Raw genomic sequence first — 24177 nt, forward strand, 5'->3', positions numbered from 1 at the left:
AATAAGGGTCAATTTCGTTTATAGTAGGAATTGGAATTTTTCGGAATGGAAATTGAAAATCTATTCTTATAGTCTGTTTGGTTCAGACAGGAATAGGAATGAGAATTAGAATAAGGAGGAATGAGATTTTATTCCCAAGGGAGGGACAAGGAATGAGAATGCCATTTCAACAGGAATGGGAATGGAATTATGATTCCACCCAACCAAACAGTTAAAATCAGAAATCAGAATAGCCCATTCCAATTCGGATTCCAAACCCCTATACCTGTGACCCAAACGGAACCTTATTAAAAAATAAAAACTTAGATTTTTTTTTTATATTCATTCGCCTTTGTCAAACACATTTTTCTTCTTCTTCTTCTTCTCGGTTATTTGCGGTGAAAGTGAAAAGTTGTCCATAGGGGAAAGATTTCAGTATTTACTAGTTTAGTACTTTGTCCATAGGGGAAAGACATGGGCCAGTCTTTGGTTTTAGCTTTTGTTTAGTTTTGAAAGGGACCTGGCCTGAGGCCCAGGCAAATTCTTCCTGTTGGGTACCTGATTCGAGCCTCTACTTGTCCAATGTCCAGCCCGCATTTGGGATGGAAGGAAAGTTCTGTTTAGTTTTTTCTTGAGGTGGACAAGAAGAAGAATAGGGGTGCAGGTCGCATACCAATTTGATGAATTGTATACAGGTCGGTTTCCGTCATGTTGCCTCACAGATTTGCCCAGGTGGCTATCAGTCGTGGATGTCTACCTCTCCTTTTATCTTGTGCATTGGACCATTTTTCTAGGCCAAATATGCATAGAAGACCATCTAAACGTGACAATTTCCGATTAGTATCCTATACTTTGGGCCTAGTGCTATTTTGGTCCCCTGAACTTTAAAATGCAACAATTCAGTACTCAAACTTTTAAAATGTGACTATCCAGTGTCTGCCATTAACTAGTTGTTAACCAGTCGTTAAGTGACATTTGAAAAAGACACAAATACCCTTTAAGTGGTATTTAATTTTCTTTATTAACCATCTAAATGTTGACAAAAAATTAACAATCCCAAATCCTTGCCTTTTTCATTCAAGAAAGTTGGGGTCACGTTTGAGTGGGCATTCTGGTGACCCCAACTTTCTTGAATAGAAGAGGAAAGGATTTGAGACTGTTAATTTTTTTGTCAATGTTTGGATGGTTGATAAAGAAAATTAAATGACACTCAAAGGGCATTTGTGTCTTCTTCAAATGCCACTTAACGGCTGGTTAGCAACTAATTAATAGCAGGTACTGGAATGTCATTTTTTGAAAGTTCGGGTATTGAATTGTCGCATTTTAAAGCTTGGGGACCAAAGTGGCAGTAGGCCCAAAGTATAGGGTACTAATCAGGAATTTTCCCTATCGGATAATAGAGGTGCTTGGAGAACCAAAACCTGGGTTTCATAGTTTTTTCCAAGACGATTAGCCGAGAACGAGTTTCCATCTCTCTTCCAAGGCTGTCCGTTGCTAGCCGAGATTCAGAAGAAGAGAAAAAACTCCCATGAAATCAGTCATACCTTATACTTGCTCCCTCAATAACCAGACGGTGACAATAGGCACACGGTAGACGTGACGTCGAAGGCGGAGATGAAGTTATAGATCTAGGTTCGTTGACGGCAAGTCACTCACTCGCCTCTTTTATCTAGGGCTGCAAATAAGTCGGATTAGATCCGATCCATTAAGAGGCGGATTCGGATATCTCTCCCGATCCTAACAAATCGGATTGGATCGGATTATCCGATCCATTAACTTAATGGATCGAATTCAGATATTGGTCGATCCGATCCATTGTGACCCGATTTGATCCATTAATTATGAAATATTATATATTATATATGTATATTCTATATATTATTTATATAATTATATATTATATATTTTAATATATTATTATATTATATAAATAATATAATATGTTATTTTATAAATATAATTCTAATCAAATCAGATTTCAATTGGATATCTAATAATATATTCGAATTCAGAATCATACTTTTAAAAATCTGATGGATCCTTATCGGATTCAGATCAATCAGATTTTTTTAACGGGTCAGATCAGATATGTCTTTACCGAATCCGATCCGTGAGTAGCCCTACTTTTATCTCCTGATGCTTTAGTTCGTGAAAGTCTCCTGGGTTCACTACTGCATCCTTGCATATTCGAGACAAGTTGCAAAAGGGGAAGAAGAAGGAGAGAGACAGAGAGAGGCCAAAGATGGAGGGGTCCGCTGCTAGGGGAAGAAGAAAGAGAGAGAGTGAAGGGTAAAATTAGGTTTAAAAAAATTATAGGTCATGTGGTGTCATGTGTACAAAATTTGACAAAATATTAACAGCTGATAATGATAAGGGTAGAGCTAGTCAATTGTCAGAAACATTAGGGATAGTTTAAGAAATTTGTCCTTTATAAATAAATAAATAACATATATATATGTATTATAATATATATATATATATATATATATCAAATCGGATCTTCTCGAATCGAATAAGGGGTGCTCCGAATCCAAACTAATTCTATTTTCCAATTTAATCCGATCCAAACCGGGATGACTCAAATTCGATCAAATAAGATTGGATCGAATCAGATCCATTTGCACCCTTAACTTCAGCCCTTCCAAATAGGCCCTAGATTGTCCATTATTTGATAAACAACGGTTGTTTACTTTAATACAATTGGAACAGTAACAGGTGGGGATATCAAAATTCAAAAGGGTAGCGAATAATAAGTGAAGTTGTTGGTAAATAAAACCCAAAAACCTAATAAAAATCCATATAGGGTGGATTAAGTTTTAATTTTCGTTTTTTTAAAATATATTTAAGATTGTTTAATGGAATAATAACATACAAGGGCAACTTTTGAGCCCTAATATCAGTAAAAATAATATTTTTAAAAAAATTTTAAAAAATAGGGTAACTTTTGGGCCCTATTATCCCTCCCTTGTTTAATCACTAAATGCCTATATCTCGATATTGCACACATTTTCGGCTATTATTAATTCTATCCAGCTACTTACATGGGCCAAGCTAGAACCTAGAAGCCTACCAATGAAGAAGCTTCCATGCAAATTATTGGCCATTAGTACACACTTCTCTTGGGAAAGCAAGTCTTTGAAATTGAAAGTCATCACGGAATCGGATTCCCTCTCTACAACCCAATCAAATCAAGGCCAGAAGACCTCCTAACTCTAAATTTAGCAACCCCTTCTGTCAGGGGCGGAGTAAGAAATTTTTTGTGAGGGGGCCAAAACCTGAAGTGAAATGGGGGAGGGGGGCAATAAGTATAGATGGTCCCATAGGGGGGGGGCAACCATTGGGGTGGAGAGTTTAGGAGGGGGAATTTTACATGAAAAGCTCTACTCCAAGTAGAGAATTCTGCACTATAGGGGGGGCCATGGCTCCCCCGGATCCCCCCTGGCTCCGCCCCTGCCTTCTATCATACTATGAAATTATTGTATAGGTCAAAATACAGCATCACCCAACGAGTGTGGAGATAGGCTGGCAAATGTTAAGGCTCAATTATTTTGTGTGTATTTACATGTACTTTACATATTTGTATTTGTATTCTTTCCAAACTGAGCCTAATGTTAAAGTAAGAGTTTGGCGTATTTGTTTGAGGCCACCCGACCACAAGGGCCCAAGCCCAAGTTACCATGGGTGTGAGGTAAAAGAGTATTTCTCACTAATATTCTTTTAGCAAAGGGCAGATGAAAAACTAAGGCCATGTTTGGGAGTGTTTAAGATAAAAGTAAGTGTTTAGAAACAAGTGCTTATTCGAATAAATATTTATTTGCATTTGACACTTATTTTATATTGGGCGTCTGGTAGTCTTTTTCTTTAATAAGCTCTTAAATAAGCATTTATGACTATTTTGTCCTTCATTTTCTTTTAAATTTTCAAAATATACCCTTTGAAAATACTTTTATAAAACATTTTTATGAAAGTACTTTTATGAAAGCACTTTTATAAAAGTACTTTTATGAAAGCACTTTTATAAAAGTACTTTCATGAAAGCATTTTTATAAAAGTACTTTTATGAAAGCACTTTCAAGAAAGTATCCTTTTTTTTATAAATGCTTTTAAGAAAGTACCCTTACGAAAGAACTTTTGTGAAAGTACTTTTATGAAAGCATTTTTATAAAAAGTTTTTATTAAAGCACTTTTACAAAAGCACTTTTATAAATGTACTTTTATGAAAGCACTTTCATAAATATACTTTTACGAAAGTACTTTTACAAAAGTACTTTTATAAAGTGCTTTCGTAAAAGTGCTTCTATAAAATTCAACTAGGGATAATATTATAAGTGGTATTTTAAAATTCAACTAGGGATAATTTTGGAAGAAAAAAATTGAATAAGTGCTTATTGTATAAACACTTAAAAAAACTAGAAATTTGGGCTAAAAAAAGCACTTATTCCGGACTTATTTCCCAAATACCAATAAGTGCTTAATGGCCCAAATAAACACTTATTTTGAATGAACACTTATTTTTAAGTACTCCCAAACATGGCCTAAATGGGATAAAATACTATGCACCAAAAGCTCCCAACTAGTAAATAGATTTACTAGCTCATTTAGCTTATTGTTGGTTTGATCCCGCTGTATTTGGTTTAAAAAAAAGGTAGGGAAATGAAGGGAAAAGTAGGAAAACCTTCACAACCTTGTATAAGTTTTCCTTCCTTTCCCTACCTTTTTCTTCAAACCAAACACAGCCTTGGAGATTGAGTAAAGAAAGATTCTCTGTAACAGTTGAGACCTTTGGTTCAGCATCGGAAAGGAAATATAGGCAACAGCCAGCCTTTGTAATTAATTTTCCCAAAATAAAACTAAACTTTTTATTCAAACTAATTGAGGGAAATGGAAACGTGCATATGAGTTGATAAATATGACAAAAGAAAATATAGTTGAGCCCAATTATTGTGTACTTAAGGTACAATTGTGGAAGAAAGCTTGAGTGTTAATGAAGTGAACCAAATATTAATATTAAATATTTATCGAGAAAAGCTTGGCAGAAAATTCATAAAGGAAAATATAGCTTGAGCCCAATTATTTTGTGTTTATTTTAGAATAGTCGAAGAAAGCTTGGGCCCATCATAAAAGTGGGACCTGCCATGCATAAGATGTGCGGAGTCAGATGATATTGATAGGGTGTTGGAAGATAGGTGATCCAAAATTCACATGCACCAGTATTTGGGGATATGGGTTACCTATATATATATATATATTAAATAATAGTTGAGATGAATTTGACAAAAGATTCACATAAGAAATTATAGTTGAGCCCAATGCTACATGATTCCAATAGTGCCGCTTTTGCTGTGTGATAATTGTATATAATGATGAAATAAAGTGTGGTTCTCATTTGCATTTTGGTCTTATAATAATGGGTTTGACTATGATGCTAGAAAGACATGAAATCAAAAAAAAACTTACGGCCAATCAGTCCCTATCACAAAAGAAGTGACCAATCCTAATACTCAATATTGATTATAATTCATGGGGGTGATTTGATTGGTTCCAGTATCATATTTTTCTAGTATCATAGATTTTCCCCAATGATAATAGAAGGAATCAAAGTTAATTTGACCAATGTTTCTAAAGAACAAAGAAGCGAAGAAATTGCTTTGTTACACATTAATGGTGAGCCTAAGGGATATGCATGTCTGAATTTGTGTATGAGATAGGTTTAATCACACTTACTGCAACAAGCTGAAATTTGTTAAAAATTTCATGAAATAAAGAAAACATTGGAATCACATAACCTACCCAAATATATGATCCATCCATGCATCATCAACGGTTTGTTAAAAAAATCAAAGTAATATATCATTAGGAGTGGGCGGAGACATATTTGATGTGTAGATACAAATTTATACTAAGAAATGGACACGCTCGTTAGGATGGTATGGACCTAAATAAAAAACAAATCCGAATCTGTTGAGTTGAACAATCAAGGGTAGAGGCAAAAAACAAAAAAACGAGTTAAGAATATTATTTGAATTCAAAAGTTTGATCATTGATAATAGGTTATGGATTATGGATACTGGGCGGATTTGGCCCTCCAATGATATTGGGACACATGGTACCTCAGAACAAATAAGTGATACCCGAAAATACTTTGGCAATAACTTGCCTTAGACAAGTTGATGGTGTCCCACCTGGCAGCTTGGCACAGGCATGACTTAGCCCAGGCTTGGCACAAGTGCGAGTTGGCAGCCTAGCCCTGGCGCGAGTTGGCAGCCTGGCCCTGGCACGACCTGGCAGCCTGGCCCTGGTGCGACCTGGCAGCCTGGCACAGGCACGATCTGGCAATTTGGCCCTGGCGCGACCTGGCAGCCTGGCACAAGCCCGAGCTGGTAGCCTGGCTCAGGCGCCACCTGGCCCTGGCGCGAGCTGGCAACCTGGCACAAGCACGAGCTGGTAGCCTGGTACAAGCGCGACCTGGCAGCCTGGTACAGGTGTGACCTGGCACAGGCACGAGCTGGCATAGGCATGACTTGGCACAGGCACGACCTGGCACAGGCGCGACTTGGCATAGGCGCGACCTGGCACAGGCACAACCTAGCACAGGCGCGACCTGGCACAAGCACGAGGTGGCAACCTGGCCCAGGCACCGATCTAGCGACTTACAAGACGTGTTCGCCGACGAATTCGACATGCATATCCTAACACTCCCACGATCTTGGGAAGTTAGCCCACGTGTGGAACGATCTGGAGGGTGGTCAACGTGCATGGTGGTTGCCTCTAGGAATCTCGAATCACTTAGATGGCCTCATAGAAATCTCGGATATGGTGCGTGAAGCCCACGCCAAACAATGCCTATATAAAAGCACCAACCCCAAGGGCAAGTAGGGAGCAAATAAGCAAGTAAGCATATTCTAGCTCTCATACTTTATGATTTTTAACTCGCAGTCTACTATTAGAGTATTGACTTAAGCATCGGAGCGACCTCACCGGGTTAGCCACCTCGGGTCCTCTGACATTTGGTTCCTTGCAGGACTCTAAAGAGCAAGGAAGCTCGTCACCTAACCTGCCCAACTCGGCACCTTGTCAGTTCGGCACCTGCCCGACACCTCCCAGGCAGCTCGGCACCTCCCAAGCAGTTCGCCACTAGGTAGTTCGCCACTAGGTAGCTCACCACAAGGCAGTTCGCCATCAGGTAACTCACCACCAAGCAGCTCATCAAGGTAGTTCGCCACCAGGTAGCTCACCACCAGGTAGTTTGCCACTAGGTAGCTCGCCACCGGACAGCTCGTCACTAAGGAGCTCCACTTCAGCCTCTGAGTCACAGGCCACTTGGGAGCAGACGTCACTAACAAGGTACTTAGCCAAAAAATTGATACATCACAAAAAAAATTAATACATGACCAGGAAATAGTTACATCAGGTATTTTGGTAAGTTAACTTCCCCACCACATAACCTAGGGCTCTTTGTCGGACTTTAAAACTTCATGGGGTCTTTGTCGCAAAGTTTTGATACACCCCCATAGGCCAAAAGGGGCGTATCATTTTTTTTGGGAGAAGTACAAATCAGCCCAACTCAAAATTTACTAGGCCCAAAGTATAGGGGGAATGCATCTGACCGTGAATTGATGCCAAATTCACGGGCAGGATGTGGTTTATCGAGGGGACAGGGCTAGTTATAAGAGGGGCTGGAATTCAGAATTCTGCATCGTGTGTTTCCGTATTTTTCCCTTTTTTTTAATCTTTTGCATTTAATTCCAATCCTTCGTTTTAGTTTTTTTTTAACAGTTGTCAAAATACTTATCAAATGCTCTATATTATGCCCAATAGATCCGGTCACTATCTTTAGATGACTTTTCAGCCCTGCAAATTCCACGCGTATGAAACCAACAACTCTCCGTCCAGAATGCAAAAAGGTCTTCCAACTACCAATGGTGGAAAAATCTTCCGCTGAGCTCATTTTTTTTTTATTTTTTCTTCTGTGGAGCAGAAGTGAATTCCCTGAATCCCATTTCTGTGACGTGTTCCACAATTCTGCAATTTTTTTTTTCTTTCCATTTTCTTCCGAGATGGTATGCATAACTATCTGAACAGAAAGTTGAGAAGTCCCTAAGGAAATTTCTCCTTATTTTCTGTCAAACCAAGTATAGCATCAATCTTTCTTTTTCTTGTTCCTTTCTGCACGTTCTATGATCGAGGTCCTCGAGGAGGATCAATGACCTTTTCTGGTCAAGTCTAAGAAGTTTAAATTCAAAACGATCCATTATTGGCAAGCCACGATTGACCTCTTCTGTTACTTTTACAAGTTGTCGTGGTTAATCTGAGTCTAGATCTATACCTACAAAACACTACGACCACATAACTGGAATATATCATCATCATTAATGATAACATACAATTAGTAAATATCTTCCCGATGTACGGCTGTAGTCGGTAGTGTGTGAGTATCGTCTTGAGAGCAGAAAGAAAAAAACAAAAAAAATCTTAATTTTACTTTATAATATGAAAACACATTTTGGCAAACAGATTCAGGGCAATACAATTTTTTTCTTGTTGTTTTTATAAACCTTTCAATCATGTGGCCTTCCATTCATTTATTTTCTCCAAAGTGTCCATAATTTAACAATGAATATAACACGATAGAATGAAATGGTGAAACAGAATTCATGCAACAAACCCCATGAGACAATACTAAGACCATTATGATAATATAATTTATCCAATTGGATATAGGTTTATCTATCTTTCTATCAATCACAAAAATTGGATATATTTTTACTAGTGATTCATTGGGCCCTGGTCATAAAAATTGGATATATCTTTACTAGTGATTCATTGGGCCCTGGTCATAAAAATTGGATATATCTTTACTAGTGATTCATTGGGCCCTTGATTCACTACTAGCATCCTTGGAGGTTCAAAGGTATTAAACCTTTATAAATCTTGTATAGATTTTTCTTTCCTTTTTCCTTCCTTTTCCCATCTTTTCCATCAAACCAAACATAGCCTTTAGGGGTTGTATGATATTAATACACGGGTATTTCAATTGTAAACTCTACTATATCAATGCCACACACATATTAACATTTTGAGGTCACCAGTCTTTTTTTCCCTATTATAGACATTTTGAGTTAAAACAGTTTTCTAACACTTCACATGAAAACATTGCCGGTACACGAGTTTACATCTTCGGGAGATGTTTCCGTTTTCCAATCCAAGGTCGAGATGTACTGTGGGGCGCTGATCTGAACTCACCAAACACGGCCTCGGAATTTAAGTTTAAAAAAATTGAAGCAAGAAAACAATTTCTTCTTGGCTTGTTCAGGGACAAGCCGTCTTTGATTCTTTACCGGTTTCGACCTACTCCTTTTTTCTTTAAATATATAATTTTTTTAGTATTTGGCTTGTTCAAAACTTAACCTGCATAGCATTGACTGAGACTACTTTATTTCTTGGCAGATTGATATATATAGAATAGCACCCTCCATTAATCGTCTTGTCCATTGTCCAGAGTCCAGAGTCCAGAGTCCAGAATCATGGATAGAAGGCTTCTCAAATCTTCTCTCTGGTTCATGGTTTTCTTCTTCATTTTCTTTAACTTGGAGGGCACTGCCGAGGGAAGTTACTCTAGGGTCCTGAATCCGGCAACACTTGGGCTTAAGAAAGAGAAGCTAACCCATTTCCGCGTCTATTGGCATGACATTGTTAGCGGTAGTAACGCAACTGCCATCCGGGTCGCAGAGGCGCCGACGACAAACACTTCGGCTACCGGCTTTGGCGCTGTGGTGGTGATCGATGATCCTCTGACAGAAGGACCAGAGTTGAGTTCGAAGCATGTCGGACAGGCTCAGGGGTTTTATGCCTCGGCATCACAGAAGGATGTGGGCTTGTTAATGGCCATGAATTTTGCTTTCATGGAAGGAAAGTACAACGGCAGCACGATAACCATAATGGGGAGAAACCACGTTTTCTCCCAGGTGAGAGAGATGCCGGTGATAGGAGGAAGTGGGCTGTTTCGGTTTGCTAGAGGCTACGCTCAAGCCAGAACCCATACCTTCGACCTGAAGACAGGAGATGCTACCGTTGAGTACAATGTTTATGTCTTCCACTATTGATTTCTGTCATTTTCTCTTGCCGATTTTGAGCGCTTCTGTAGTCTGCTTTGCTTCTCTTATGGAGGAGATATGTCGTGCTTACCTTCCTATATGCATTATTGTCTCAGTTAAAATTTCGTATTTGTTTGTGACTTTGGGTCATTAATACATTGAACTTATTAGTTTATTAGTAGAAAATTATATATGACTAGTGTTCACATGCACTTCTCACCATCCGATCTAGAAAGTTGTTTGAATCGGTGACGGCCCTAAAAGTGGTCTGATGATCCCATTTCTGAGGGAAAAAACTTTTAGCTGTTGGGGGCTAACAGTTTGTTGTGTTGAGAGAATTTTTGGAAATGTCAATGTTATCTTAAAAATAAATTAATTAATAATTATATCTTAATTTATTTTTATTAAAAACCAAAGCATAGGCATGATTAGGTGAACTGCCCAACCCAAAAACTGTTTCAACAGCCGCTGTTGGGCCCCAACAGCCAAGGTTAACCCTTTCTAAGGGGTTCAGACTTCAGATACTGCAGTGAATTGTTTTGTTTTTTTTTTTTTTTTCTTTTTGATAGAAATGAAAAATAGGCTACAGACAGCGGGGATAGGCGGATAGCCCTACCCCCACAATCGCAACAATAACACAGACGAGTGTGACTGTTGCAGTAAAGTTGACCGACCATGTCGCATCTCTCGCATGCGACCCCAATGAAAATGAGATCTCATTTAAATATCGAAATTACATCTGTTGAGATCGGGGGCGCCCAATGAAATATGATCGCGTTAGAGCTTGAATAAAAAATGTGATGTTTTTTAGAGGCTGATATATTCTTATTTTATTGTGAGATTAAGGTGCTGTTTGGTACGTCTTTTTATACGGTCTTTCGATTGTTTATAAGTTGGAAGACTGAAAATCGGTCTATTTCTATTTGGCACGTGAAAAATCTTGCCGTTAAAAGACGCGGCACCAAAAAGACGCACGAAGTCCATTTTGGGCTGATTTCGGGAAGCTCCAAATGAATCTTCTCACGTCTTTCACGTTTTAATCTCGCGCGAAAAGACCCAAAACAATGCACGAAAAGACGTGTCTGGCAAACGATCTTCGGGCTGCCCAGATCTTATGTCAAAAGCTCAATGCGTCTATTGATTGTCAGAGCTATGAGAATATCTTCTCAAAAAGACTTGCCAAACAGGCCCTTATCAGCCTCCCACAAGACTACGCCCCACAAAGTCTCACAGCACATCTCCGCCATGTATTAAGAATATTTCTCAATACATGGTGGGATGTGTTGTGGCCCGTGGGACATTATGGAGCACAGTCTGGTACTGTCCCACAACGTCCCACAGCACATCTCTATCTCTCGATGATAGTACATCATCATTTCTGGTACTATCATCGAGAGATATTCTTCTAAACTAAGCCTAAGGCTCAATTTGGTAAGAGTGCAAATACAAATATGTAGAGTGCAAAACACATTTATACAAAAGCATAAGAAAAAAAAAGAAAATTCCCGATTAGTACCATGCACTTTGGGACTAGTGCCACTTTGGTCCCCAAACTTTAAAATGCGACAATTCAGTACCTAAACTTTCAAAATATAATAATCCAGTACCTATTATTAACTAAATATTAACCAGCCGTTAAGTGACATTTGAAAAAGACACAAGTGCCCATGGAAAATGCAAGGATTTGAGACTATTAATTTGTTATCAATGTTTAGGTGATTGATAAAGAAAATTAAATAACATTTGAAGGGCATTTATGTCTTTTTCAAATGCCATTTAACAACTGGTTAATAGATAGTTAAGGGCAAATAGTGGATTATTACGTTTTAAATGTTTAAGTATTGAATTTTCACATTTTAAAATTTGGGAAACAAAGTGATAGTAAAGGGTAGTAATGGATAATTTTTCCCTAAAATAAATGAATGCAATCTTTCAACTATGATTTTTAGTTAATATATTTGGATCGTGGGGATTGCAGAACAACTCCTGAATACCAATCGAAATAGTTAGAATTTTGGTGCAGCTACTCTCCGACCTTTCTCTCTCCATCTGTCTCTCTTTCGTTCTCTCTCTTTCTCTCTTCTCCTCATTTTTCTTCTTCTTCTTCTTCCTCTGCTTCCCTCCTCCTCTGTTCTATTTTTTGAATCACTGAAATCACCCGAAGATACTGTAGATCATCTTCTCCTTCACACAAACGTAGAACGTACGACAGTCCTTCCTCTTTCTTCACTTTGATCTTGACCTCCTTGAAACCATCACTTAAAATCTGTTCCATCTGCTAAGAAAGTAGAATCGACTATAGCAGTGACCACGTGAAGCTTTTCCTGATAGCATGATTCCCCTGTCGTAGCAACGAACTCAGGCCTATATTCGAGCAAAAATGGTGATGGCGCGGCAACTCTCTCAGCACTCCTTATTCTGTGTCGACTACAGTAGCTCCCATCTTAGGTTTCATCTTCAACCTATTCTATGTCTACGCTCTCATTGAATGCAATGTAGTACCATTGTATCCATTACATTAGCTCCCATCTCACCGAATTTACACTTTAACGACCAAACATGATCAGTGTAAATTTTCAAAATCTACGAGTCCCAATTTTCACCGATAACTAAACTGATTCACATTTTCCATAGATGTAAAACTGAATTTACACCTAAAACAAATGAAGCCCAAAGGATCTGGGTGGACTTGGCTTCAGGGATGTCCATCTTAAAAATGAGGCGTTAATTTTGAAATTGGGTTGGAGATCTCAATAATTCCAATGCTTTATGGTCAGAGGTTCTATGTGTCAAATATCTAAGGAATACAAACTTCTGGTGTGCAGATTTTAAAACCACTAATTCCTACATCTGTAATGGAATTTTAAAACGTACGCAGAGTTAATCTAAGACAAGGCTGCTGCCATTGGTTAGTTGGTGATTATTGGAGCATTGAAGCTCTCCATGATCCCTCGTTACCGCAAAACCCTCATTTTCACCAAGTTAATAGGTCTCCCCAAGGACTGAGAGTTGCAGAACTAATCAACCATGAAAGCACGTCGTGGTGTAGGGATGTTATCTTCTCAATTTTTGATGCCTCTACTGCTCAAACAATTTTAGAAATTCAACTGCCACTCACTGCAAATCCAATGCAAGAAAAACTCATCTGGAGCTTCACACCACATGGCCATTATACAACGGCTTCCTTCCGACTATCAACTTTTGGCTTCCTTCCAACCAAGCAACTCCTGTGCCCACCTTATTTCTGATGACTTCACGTGGAGACATTTCCAGAAGATTAAAGGCATCTGTCTACAATGTCAAATCTTCATATGGCGCATCATTCATAACACTCTTCCTACACAAGCTCGTCCGATAAAGATTTGGAACCAAATTTGATTCAGCTTGTCCCTTCTGTGAAGAAGTTGAAGAAATAGTGGAACAAATTTGGATTTGACCTTGGTATTCGAACTACTGATTTCCCAATCAAAATTTCACTGATTGTCTCTCTCACTGGTTCTAGCCTATTGACACACTTGAGACCAATGATCTTACAGCTTGGAAAATCACTGCCATTCTTTGGACAATCTGGCTTGCTAGAAACAACATTATTTTTAATCGTCAAAGATGGAGTCCGGAATTTATCATCCATAAAGCACGACTTATCTTTCAAATTCATGCACCATCTTCTGTGTCTCATAGCTTTTGAAATGTGGTTAGTGGTTTCTACAACTACTTCTTTACAACCACAACGTTAGATCAGACCCCTCCACCATAGAAATTGAAACTCAACTTTGACGGGGACACTCCAAGTTCAAAATCTGGAGCTAGTTTGATTATTCATGACAATAGTGGTTCTTTCGTGACAATAATCAGGTTTGACCTGAATAGACACAATTATAATGATAGCTATAATTATTTAAATAAATAACAACCTAATTTTGGTTTTTGATAATATTTTTTTAATAAAAATGACAGTAAAATAATAAATTATTTATATATTAATAAATCAAGTGCTTCTAATCGAAATTATCTATCAAATTTATGCTTTTACATATAAAGTATAATAAGAATTAAAAAGAACTAAGGAATCTTTATACATTATTAACAAAACAATTAGTTTGTGCCTGAATTGAATTAGTTTGTAACAAATAAAAACCAAAACTGATCCAATTATTAATCGGAATAAAATGACAAAACCAGAACCGATATAATCATCTCAGTCGGTTCAGATCTGTCGAATTGAATTGACACGTACACAGCCCAAGCCCCAAGGTAGTGGTGGGGTCGAACATGAGTCTAACTACAGTCAAAGCTGAAGCCCACTAAGGCCCAACTTTTGAACCAAGCTGAAATCGTGTACTCATATATAATATTTTAATTCCTTGGACTTCCATTGTTAGTGTTAAATATCAACAGTTCATTAAAAAAATCAAATAAATATGTCATTAGGAGTGGGTAGACATATTTGATGTGTAAATAGAAATTTATACCAAGAAATGGATTCGTTAGGATAGTTTAGTGTTGTGGCCTAAATAAAAAACAAACCAGATTCAGATTCTGTTGAGTGGAACGATCAAGGGTGGAGGTAGAAAATAAAAACAAATAAAAAAAGAATTGTTTACTAAAACACTCCTTATAGTTTTATGAATTTATTAAAATCTATCCTATAATTCAATTCTATTTGGTCAATTTTGTTTTTTGTATAAACTATTAAGGATATTTTTGGAATAAACAATTATGGGTCATGCCTTTGAACATTTTTCGCTCATTTAGGTGATCAAGTTATTATTTTCAGATGGCAAAACATATACTTCTTAGTGAAAGGTCTATTAAGTAAATAGCTAAAACTGTAGGGTAGATTTAAGTAAACCCATGGAACAAGAGAGGGTGTTCTAGTAAATAACCCCAAAAAAGTTAAAGATATTATGTGAATTCAAAAGTTTGGTCATTAACAATTTATTATAGGTTATGGATTATGGATACAGTTCAACTGGAAAATTGAAAAACAAAAGGGGAAAATTCCTGATTAGTACCCTGTACTTTGGGCCTAGTGTCACTTTAGTCCCCAAACTTTGAAATGCAACAATTCAGTACCCGAACTTTAAATTCAAAAGTTTGGTTTAGTCATTGACAATTTATGATAGGTTATGGATTATGGATACAGTTCAACTAGAAAATTGAAAAGAAAAAGGGAAAATTCCTGATTAGTACCCTGTACTTTGGGCCTAGTGTCACTTTGGTCCCCAAACTTTGAAATGCAATAATTCAGTACCCGAACTTTCAAAACAAGACAATCTAGTACCTATTGTTAACTAGTTGTTAACCAGCCGTTAAGTGGCATTGGAAAAAGACACAAGTGCCCTTTGAGTGTCATCTAATTTTCTTTATCAACCATCCAAAAATTGACAAAAAATTAATAGCCTTAAATCCTTGCTTCTTCTATTCAAGAAATTTGGGGTCACTAAAATGCCCACTCAAACGTGACTCCAACATTCTTGAATGGAAAAAGACAAGAATTTGAGACTATTAATTTTTTATCAACGTTTAAATGGTTGATAAAATAAATTGAATAACACTTGAAGGACATTTGTGTTTTTTTCAAATACACTTAATGGCTAGTCAACAGCTAATTAACAGTAGGTATTAAATTATCATGTTTTGAAAGCTTAGGTATTAAATTGTTACATTTTAAAGTTCGAAAACCAAAATGACACTGGGCCCAAAATCCAGTGTACTAATTGGGAACTCTCCTGTAAGCCTGCATTCATGGATAACCCAAAAGCCTTAATTAACTTGGATCCAATTTTAATATCCCAAGTATGCTTCCAAAGACTGGAGTCTTGATGAACGATAGGAAAGGAACGTTCTTAGGTTGTTGATAATTGAGCAACTTTCTTAAATTACAGAATACTACCCTGTATTTTCGGTAGTGGGAATTACCCTTTTGAATCTTCGCTTGTGACAAAGATCCCTCACCGTTAGGGGTGTCAATTGGACTGGATTTGGTTCAATACGTTTCAGTCCAATGTGAGTCCATTATAAATGGATCAGGTCCAATCCAATTCAATAAATGTTTTCGACCAATTTGGACTGGTCCAATTCAATGTCGGGACCATCTAGTCAATTCAAATTCATTTTGATTTAGATTGGTTTCAATCCAAACCCAATCCATTGATACATATATTCTTATCTTATATCAATGGATTAGATATTCGCTTAATCCAACCCAATTCAATATAAATTTGGTACGGATGGGCCAGGTCCAATCCAATCTAATAAATATTTTGGACTAGATTGGTCCAATCCAATATATCTTGTTGGTCCATCCAATCCGTCCAAATTGATTTTGGACTGAACGGGGTCCAATCCAAAACCGGTCCATTGACACCCTTACTCACCGTTAGCATCCCTTCGGTTAATTTTGAATTTTAATTTTTTTTTAGGTTTTCAAATTGTTCTTTTTCCTAATAATTTTCGAAAAGAAGTGCTGGTATTCAGTTTAATGTTTGTTTTTTATTTCCATTTATTATTGATTTAATTGATATTTGCACATGTTGTGTTTGTTGCAATTTCAAGTTTTCATTTGGCTTTTTTTTGTGGTAATTTCTATTTTCTAGAAGTTTCTTGAGTGGGAGATTGTTGGACAGTTTTTGTATGCCCTTAGCTTCAATCGAATTTTGATGTTCTTTTAATACTTAATGTAAATAAATAAAGTACATGTTTGATTCATGTTGTGTGGTATGCTTCTGTGTAAGATCCTAAAACTGGACACTTAATGAGACTTGTGTTAGTTTTAAACGTTCACAGCTGTTAGATAAATCTGGGGAGATCTATCCTGCCAAGACTGACACTGGTGTGCTGCCAACTGTTGGGGTGGCTTGTCTCAACCGCTAGGGTGAGACCCAAGGCACACGTAGTGTAGGATTACTTGAACCCTTGAATCGGACCAGATTTCCAATATTGCCCTGAACCTTGGAGATTGATGGGCAAAACTGAAAAGTTACATCTGACCCCTAGACCCGATTATGGTACTGCACTAGGTGTCGGATCGGACTGTCTTTGATATGTCAATCAGTGAGATCCTTAGCGGGGGTCAAAACCTAGGTATGTTGGGATAGTCTGAGAATTCATCTAAGTGGGTGATCATAGTGACGGGATCAACCCCTTTGTCGGATAAAGGTAATGATCGGGGATGCACTCTCTCTGATGGAAACCAAACTGCCAGCAGCTGATTTCAATCGTTGGAATTTTGTTTTGCAAAATTTATATATATGATATATACTTACATGTTTCAAAATGTTTGCAAATTGTTATAATTCCCGGGATCCATGTGAGTAGAGAGTGCAACACTGTTCCTTGCAGCCGAGGGAGAGGTCCTCTCTTGTCAGATAGTGTTTGATCATTATGGGCTGAGAGGTTAAGTATAAGGCCATTTAGGATAATACCTGATGGGCTAATCTTGCATCTGCTCACAGTCCCTAAGTTTTTATAAGATGGCTTGGCCCAGGGACCACTTAGTGTAAGTGTTGGACCCATAGGGTCCATGTGATGGGCTCAAGGGGTTCATTGGGCTTCTCAGTGAATTCAGCTAGGCCTTGTAACAGAGGCTGGGCCGAACCCATGTGGCTGGTGTGTAGGTCAATGCTTGGGACCCATGCCATACAAAGAAGCCCAACTGGGCAATAGTTTGGGAGACTATTGAGCACTCATTACTTAATGGGCCTAAAGCCCATTTCGATCTGGGCTGATTTGATCAGTCACTTAAGGGGGCGGATCTGAGATTAGGTTAAGCCCAAAAGCTAATATAATCTACATATAAGATTAAGAAGAGTACTGATCCAAATACAGATTTGGATAAGGGCAACTCCTGATATGATTAGGAGGCTTTTTGATCACTAAGAAAGAGGAGGAAAAACCCTAATTTCGAATTACAAGAATTCGAACCTAAGGGATTTCGCAGATAAACCACCTGCATTCTGAATATTAGATCTCAGAAACCCTAGAGAGGAAAATAGCAGTTCGCCATCTTCTTCTCTAGCATTCTCCTCCAGCAACAACCGCCACCTTTCTGCCAATTCGAGTTCTCAGGTAGAGAAAATCAAGAAAGGTTCTTGATTGTACGTGTGGTGCTCATAGTCTTCCATCAAGTTCTTTAGAAGAGCCTGGTTCGTGGGACGAACACTGCTGGTTCGGCTCCATCCTCACTGTGTCATCTTCAGTGGGAGCTGATCTTGGGATTTTCTTTGGGTGCGAACACCAACTTTGGGAGATACTGCACATCTGGATCAGGTATAATCCCTCCCTTTCTTTTGGTTCAAATCTGGTCTGATTTGGTTTAAGTAAAATCCTTAAATTTTAATTCTAAAATCAGGGAATACGATTCGCAGTTGGAAGGAATGTAGGAAATTTTTAAAATTCGTCCACCTATTCCGCAATAGTTTTAATGTCCATACGATAGATCCTGCCATTCCTTTTAGAGATTTGGTAAATTAACTTTTCTATCACATAATTTAATGGCAAAGAGGGTTTTGTTGAAATCACTGTTGCAAATAACTTTTCAAGAGAATCACTGTTGCAAATAAATGTGGATTTAGGCTCAATTTAAAATAAATACAAATATATCATGTGGAAATTTCGATCCATGGTTGTAAATAAATGTTTAAGAGGATAATTGCCACTACACCTGAAATATATAGGGCAATAATATATACTTTACCCCACAACAAAGAAAAGAAAAGAAAAAAAAACTATTAGTAATCATGACCAACCAAACCATCTAGCTAAACATTTAGTCCGTCAAAATCTTAATGAAAAGCAACATCTTCGGTCTTGAGATGACTTTTCAGCCTAGAAATCCCACGCGTATGAAACCGACAACTCTCCGTTTAGAATGCAAAAACGTCTTCCAACTACCCACCCATGGTGGAAAAATCTTTCCCTATGCTCTCCTTTTTTAAAGGAGCAGAAGTGAACTTTCTGACGTGTTCCATCATTTTGCTATTCTTTTTATCTTTTTCTTTCCATTTTCTTCTGGATGCGCATATTTAGACATCTCGTCATCAATAACAACAATTAATTATAAAATATATTTCAAATGTGGACTCCAGATCTTCTACCCACAATACATTACTCCTCGTGAATTGGGAGCATCTCCCCCTGCATAATATTATATGAATGATGAAATGTTTTTTATGTATAATTGAGATAAACGTGGACAGAGTTCTCGTGGGCATGAGATCTGGAGGGCAATGGTAGAATCTTGTGTATAGTGTGTGGTCTTGTAGGCAGATCTTTTCATGGTTGATCTAAGAAACCAACTTGAATTAGTGCAATAAATTAACCAAAAAAAGAAAGGTAAAAACTAAATTTTACTTAAAATAAATAAAAAACTTAAATTATAAATAATGTTTTAAATATATTTTGATATATAAAAATAATATAATAATATATTTAATATATATATGATTGGGGTCAAGGCGAGGCAGGAACCTTAATCCCCATTCCCGACCCCGACCTCAATTGAGGATTCCCTATTAATCCCTGTCCATCGCCATTTACGTTGAGATGTGCATTTGGGGAGCCAATGGGGAATGCTCTCTGGGGCGCCAATGTGAATTTAACATTGTCACTTTTGACCCTGGTTTCTGTATTGGTTTTGACTTATTCATTCATTTCTTTTTTTTTTTTGGGGGGGGGGGGGAGGGGAGGGAGAGGGTTTATTGTTTATTCCATGCCATAAATTTTAAACTTTAGTACAGTCTTACAATAGATAGTGGAGAGGGTTTTGTAAACTCTAGACCCTACCCATTTTCCTAAATCTCTTAACCCATATCTACCTCAAAACCCGGATCAGGTTGAATTTTGAGAACTGAAACCCTCCCTGACCCTACCCTCCCCACATTCAAGGATAGAGAGGGTTGGTTTTAGAACCCGTATCCAATTTTCTATTATTTCTTGTTATATATAAGCAATAAATAAGTAAAATAACACAAACAAAAAAATTCCAAATAATTGATTAAAACATGTAAAAACACATAAACTATCAGTTATCCTTCACATAAAATTCAAAATATTATTAAATTCAACACCTAATACATAAAGTTATATGCTTTTCAACAATGTATGGATCAGGTTTAGCCTAATATTATACCCTATCCGTTCCCAGTATAGATGTTATGTTAAATAACGATAACATTTAATATATATATATGATACCTTGCATATATACCAAGTATTCTTACAATTTTTTGATTTCTAACTTTATAGGGTTAAATTTTATAATTTATTTATATGTTGATTTTAATTTTTTTTTTATTTTTTAAATGGAAAAAATAACACCTTATAATCTATAAAACAATTTCCTTAGTTAAATTAATGTATTTTAGGTCTTCAAAATGTGTTAGAAAAAATACATTAGAAATTATATGGGTCAAGTTGGGTCGTAACCAGGTTAAACCCTATAAGGTTGGGTAAATCGGTGCCAAACCCGACCTATTGACATCCCTAGTAGAAATTATATGACTAATTTTCACACCATCCAATGTAAAAAGGTTGTGTGAATCAGTTATAGCCTTGAATTTATTACGGCATCTTCCCTATCATATGGGATCTCGAGTTTACATCGGTTGAGATGGGGACACCAAATCAGTTTTGGTCAACGCAAGCCCGTGCTCACACCATGCCAACAGCCTCTTGCAACTTTCTATTAGGAATATGTCCCATGAAATAAAGAGACCAGACTACCTGCTAACAAAACATGTTCTAACCCAACATTATCTCACACCGGACATCTCATACATGGCGGGTCCCACTTTTATGGTGGGTGGGTTCCAATCTCATGATTAAATGTGCGGTGTAAGATCATATTGGTAAAGGGTTGAAACATGTTTTGTTGATAGAAGATCCTAACTCTAAAATAAAGCATATAAAAAAAAAACCTTTTAAGTGCAGCTGCCGGGGCACCTTCAAGTGTCACTCGGTATCCCTTTTATGCCTTTACAGGTTCTCATGATGAGTATGTGTGCTTGCATCCTGTTATTATTAAGGCCTAATTTGAAAGGAATATAAATATAAATATGTAGTGTGTAAAATATTGTATTTTGTATTATTTTGTATGTATTTAAATTGTATACATTTATATTTAAATTGTATGTATAAATATGTAGGATGCAACCTTGGTGTACTTTTTTAGCACATACTTAACGCACAAAACTAAAGACGAAAAAGAAGAAAGAGGAGGGGGGGGCATGCATTAGTTTCTTTTATGCAACTCGGTCCATGTACCTCAATCAAAGTTGAAGAAGCCCTTCCAATTGGGCTCTTAGTTACTTATTTATCTTTTCAAATTATAAGAATATTGGTTGCAAATTGCAATTACTCCGCTGCCTTACACTCATAATATTTTGTCATGCACATCATCACAGTGTTTGGCATTGATACCGTTTCCACATCAGAAAAAGTGGTTTCCAAAAAACAGCTTCATATTTGGTTCCATTCTCCGGAAAGCCCAATACCACACCATGGAAATCAATAAAGCGTGGTCTGAGGAAATGTTGAATTTGATATTTTTTCAAGTTTTAGCACATTGCTGCCAATGGTACAATAATGTGGCGGTGATGTAGAGTATGTTTGGTTCCATTTACGTTTGCTGAAAAAACGTTGCCATTTCAGCGTCATATTAGCATTTGGCGCAATAAACGTTTATTGGCTTTGAAATTATTTGATGAGGGTGGATTTGGCCCTCCAATGACATCATGACACATGGCATCTTGGAACAGCTATTTGACACATAGACACCACCTAAGCAATGATTTGGAGTCTCAAATCGTGGTTTCTCTTTGCCCAAACTTGGCGATTTGCCTTCACCGCCAACCTAGCGACCTCGACTACAACTCAGGTCGGCTAGAAGCACTTCGTCCAGGGTTGACTTGTAGCACCTCGTCACTGTCCGAAGTGACCTTGATGCAAGGAGCGACCTCCCTCGAGGGCGTGCTGGCCTGATTGAGGTCCAGGTGGTGACCTGCGAGATGTGCTCGCCAACAAATTCGGCATGCATATCTCGACACTCCCACGATTCTTGGAAGTTGGCCCACGTACCGAACGTTCTGGAAGGTGGTCAACGTGCATGATAGGATTTCGGACCGGTTAGGCACGATCTCCCGGAAATCTCGGATGTGGTACATGAGGCCCACACTGAATAATGCCTATATAAAGGCACCAACCCCAAAGACCCGGGGGAAGAAGAGAAAAAAAAAGAGGTACGCGTGATTAGTCTACTCTCTAGTACTCAATCTCTCAAGCATTCAACTCGCATTTACAACATACTAACTTAAGCATCAGAGCGACCTCGCCGGGTTAGCCACCCCGGGTTCTCTGATAGATTGTTTTGCAGACCAATCCAACTCGTCGTCCACCTAGAGTCTGAATCGTCCTCCAGCTAGGAATAGTCAGATCGTGCGCCATCATTATTGTTTATTGGCAAAAGTGTTTATTGAAAAAAACACTGATAAACGTTTTTTTCACCGGTTTCTGTTAGACGAGTTATTGGGGGAAGCACCCCAACAGCTAGCCGTTTCACGAAACGCACAAGTGATGTGGCACTGATGTGTCATCTGACGTGGCATTTTGAGTTTTTGGTCTGGTGGAACACGGATCTACCGTCCCACAATAAACATTCTATTGAAGCCCTAACCACGAACAGAAGTGGACACCCTCTGCAGACGATCTTTGGAGTTCTTTATTGGAACACAGTGACGCGGACTAGTGGACGTCGGTAAGTTAACAATCAACACCCGTTAATCCCCCGCCTTGCCACCGGCAAGGTGTTTTTTTCTAACAAATCGTGACATTTCTCCTTGTTTTTGCAGTGCTATAACCGTCGGCAAGGTGCTTCGTCCGCAATTCTTCGTCTTGCAAATCGTCCGCCAAACACAAAAAGTTGTTGTGTTTGTGAATTATAATTTTCTTGAATGATGAATTAATGAACTCTTTTGTTAACACAAACTGGTGATTGTGAATTAACTCTTTTGTTTACACAAACTGATGATTGTGACCTATCAATAATTCAAGTGTTTGTTTGGCATTGTTGCCGAGCAACAGTGTCACATCTGTGCCACATAAGAAAAAATGGTGTTCCAGGAAACAGCTATCTGTTTGGAACCGTTTTTCCATAGAAAGCGGTGCTCCAAGCCATGCATTTCCGATTTCTAAGGCATGGTTTGGAGCAACGTCAAATTTGGCGTTTCCTGGAGCTACAGCTCATTGCTGCAAATAGGGCAGTGATGTGGCACTGGATAATGAGTAAAAATGTAAAAATCATTTCTTGGAGCATTGATACCAAACACAAAAAGTTAATGTTGCTTTAGAAAATGTTTTATCTAGCAGCAACGATTTCAAACAAAAAAAAATGTACTAAGAAAATGGTATTCCCAACCCACACATCAACGGTGCTGCAATTGCAGCATCGATGCCAAACATATACCAAGTGATTCACATGTTTGTTTTCTAATTGAATGCTCCCCCTCCCCCGGAATGGTGCTATTTTCTTCTTTTAAAATTTTAAAATCGCTTAGTACAATTGAATATGCTAATACTGAATGTTCATTAGCTAGTCATACTCCTTACTCCTGGGATGATCCATAGACAACCCATCTCCCTCATACTCCTTACTCCTTAATAGGATTATGTGGACGATGGGATTCTTCAGTGAATCACTTGTACTGTGTTTGGTTTGAAAGAATAGGAAGGAAAACCTCTTAGTTAATTGACTTAACTTCCTTTCCTTTCTTTTTCTTTCAAACCAAACACAGCCCTGTGAGCTAAGCAAATTACCATCGACACCCTTTAAGTTCCACAACTGTAGTAGATAGGATAAATGATATTAATGTCTTTTTTTTTGTATGAGTCAGAAAATAATGTCTGAAATAGTTACTGCCACTAGAATTTAGGTAAATACTTGTTGAATTCATGGTCAATCGATTTTAGAGGAATCTTGAACTGATTCCTATCAAGTATTCAACGAAATCTTGCTTGATCGGATGAATTGAACCATTCAACCTGTTTCTTTACTTTGGATCTATTATGCTCAATAATGGCTCAAAGCCTAGTTGATGCTGATGTTGAT

The 24177-nt window shown here is 37.8% G+C and overlaps 1 pseudogene across 1 annotated transcript; it reads left to right on the forward strand.

Moving 5' to 3' along the window:
• Nucleotides 1–9433: 9433 nt before the first annotated feature.
• LOC104597609 (dirigent protein 22 pseudogene) lies at nucleotides 9434–11575 on the forward strand (annotated as a pseudogene). Its single transcript, XR_016078676.1, has one exon. The product of XR_016078676.1 is annotated as a dirigent protein 22 pseudogene (transcript).
• Nucleotides 11576–24177: the final 12602 nt, after the last annotated feature.

This window comes from Nelumbo nucifera, chromosome 7 (assembly GCF_055504915.1).
Source record: "Nelumbo nucifera cultivar China Antique chromosome 7, China Antique-T2T, whole genome shotgun sequence".
Taxonomy (NCBI): Eukaryota; Viridiplantae; Streptophyta; class Magnoliopsida; order Proteales; family Nelumbonaceae; genus Nelumbo; species Nelumbo nucifera.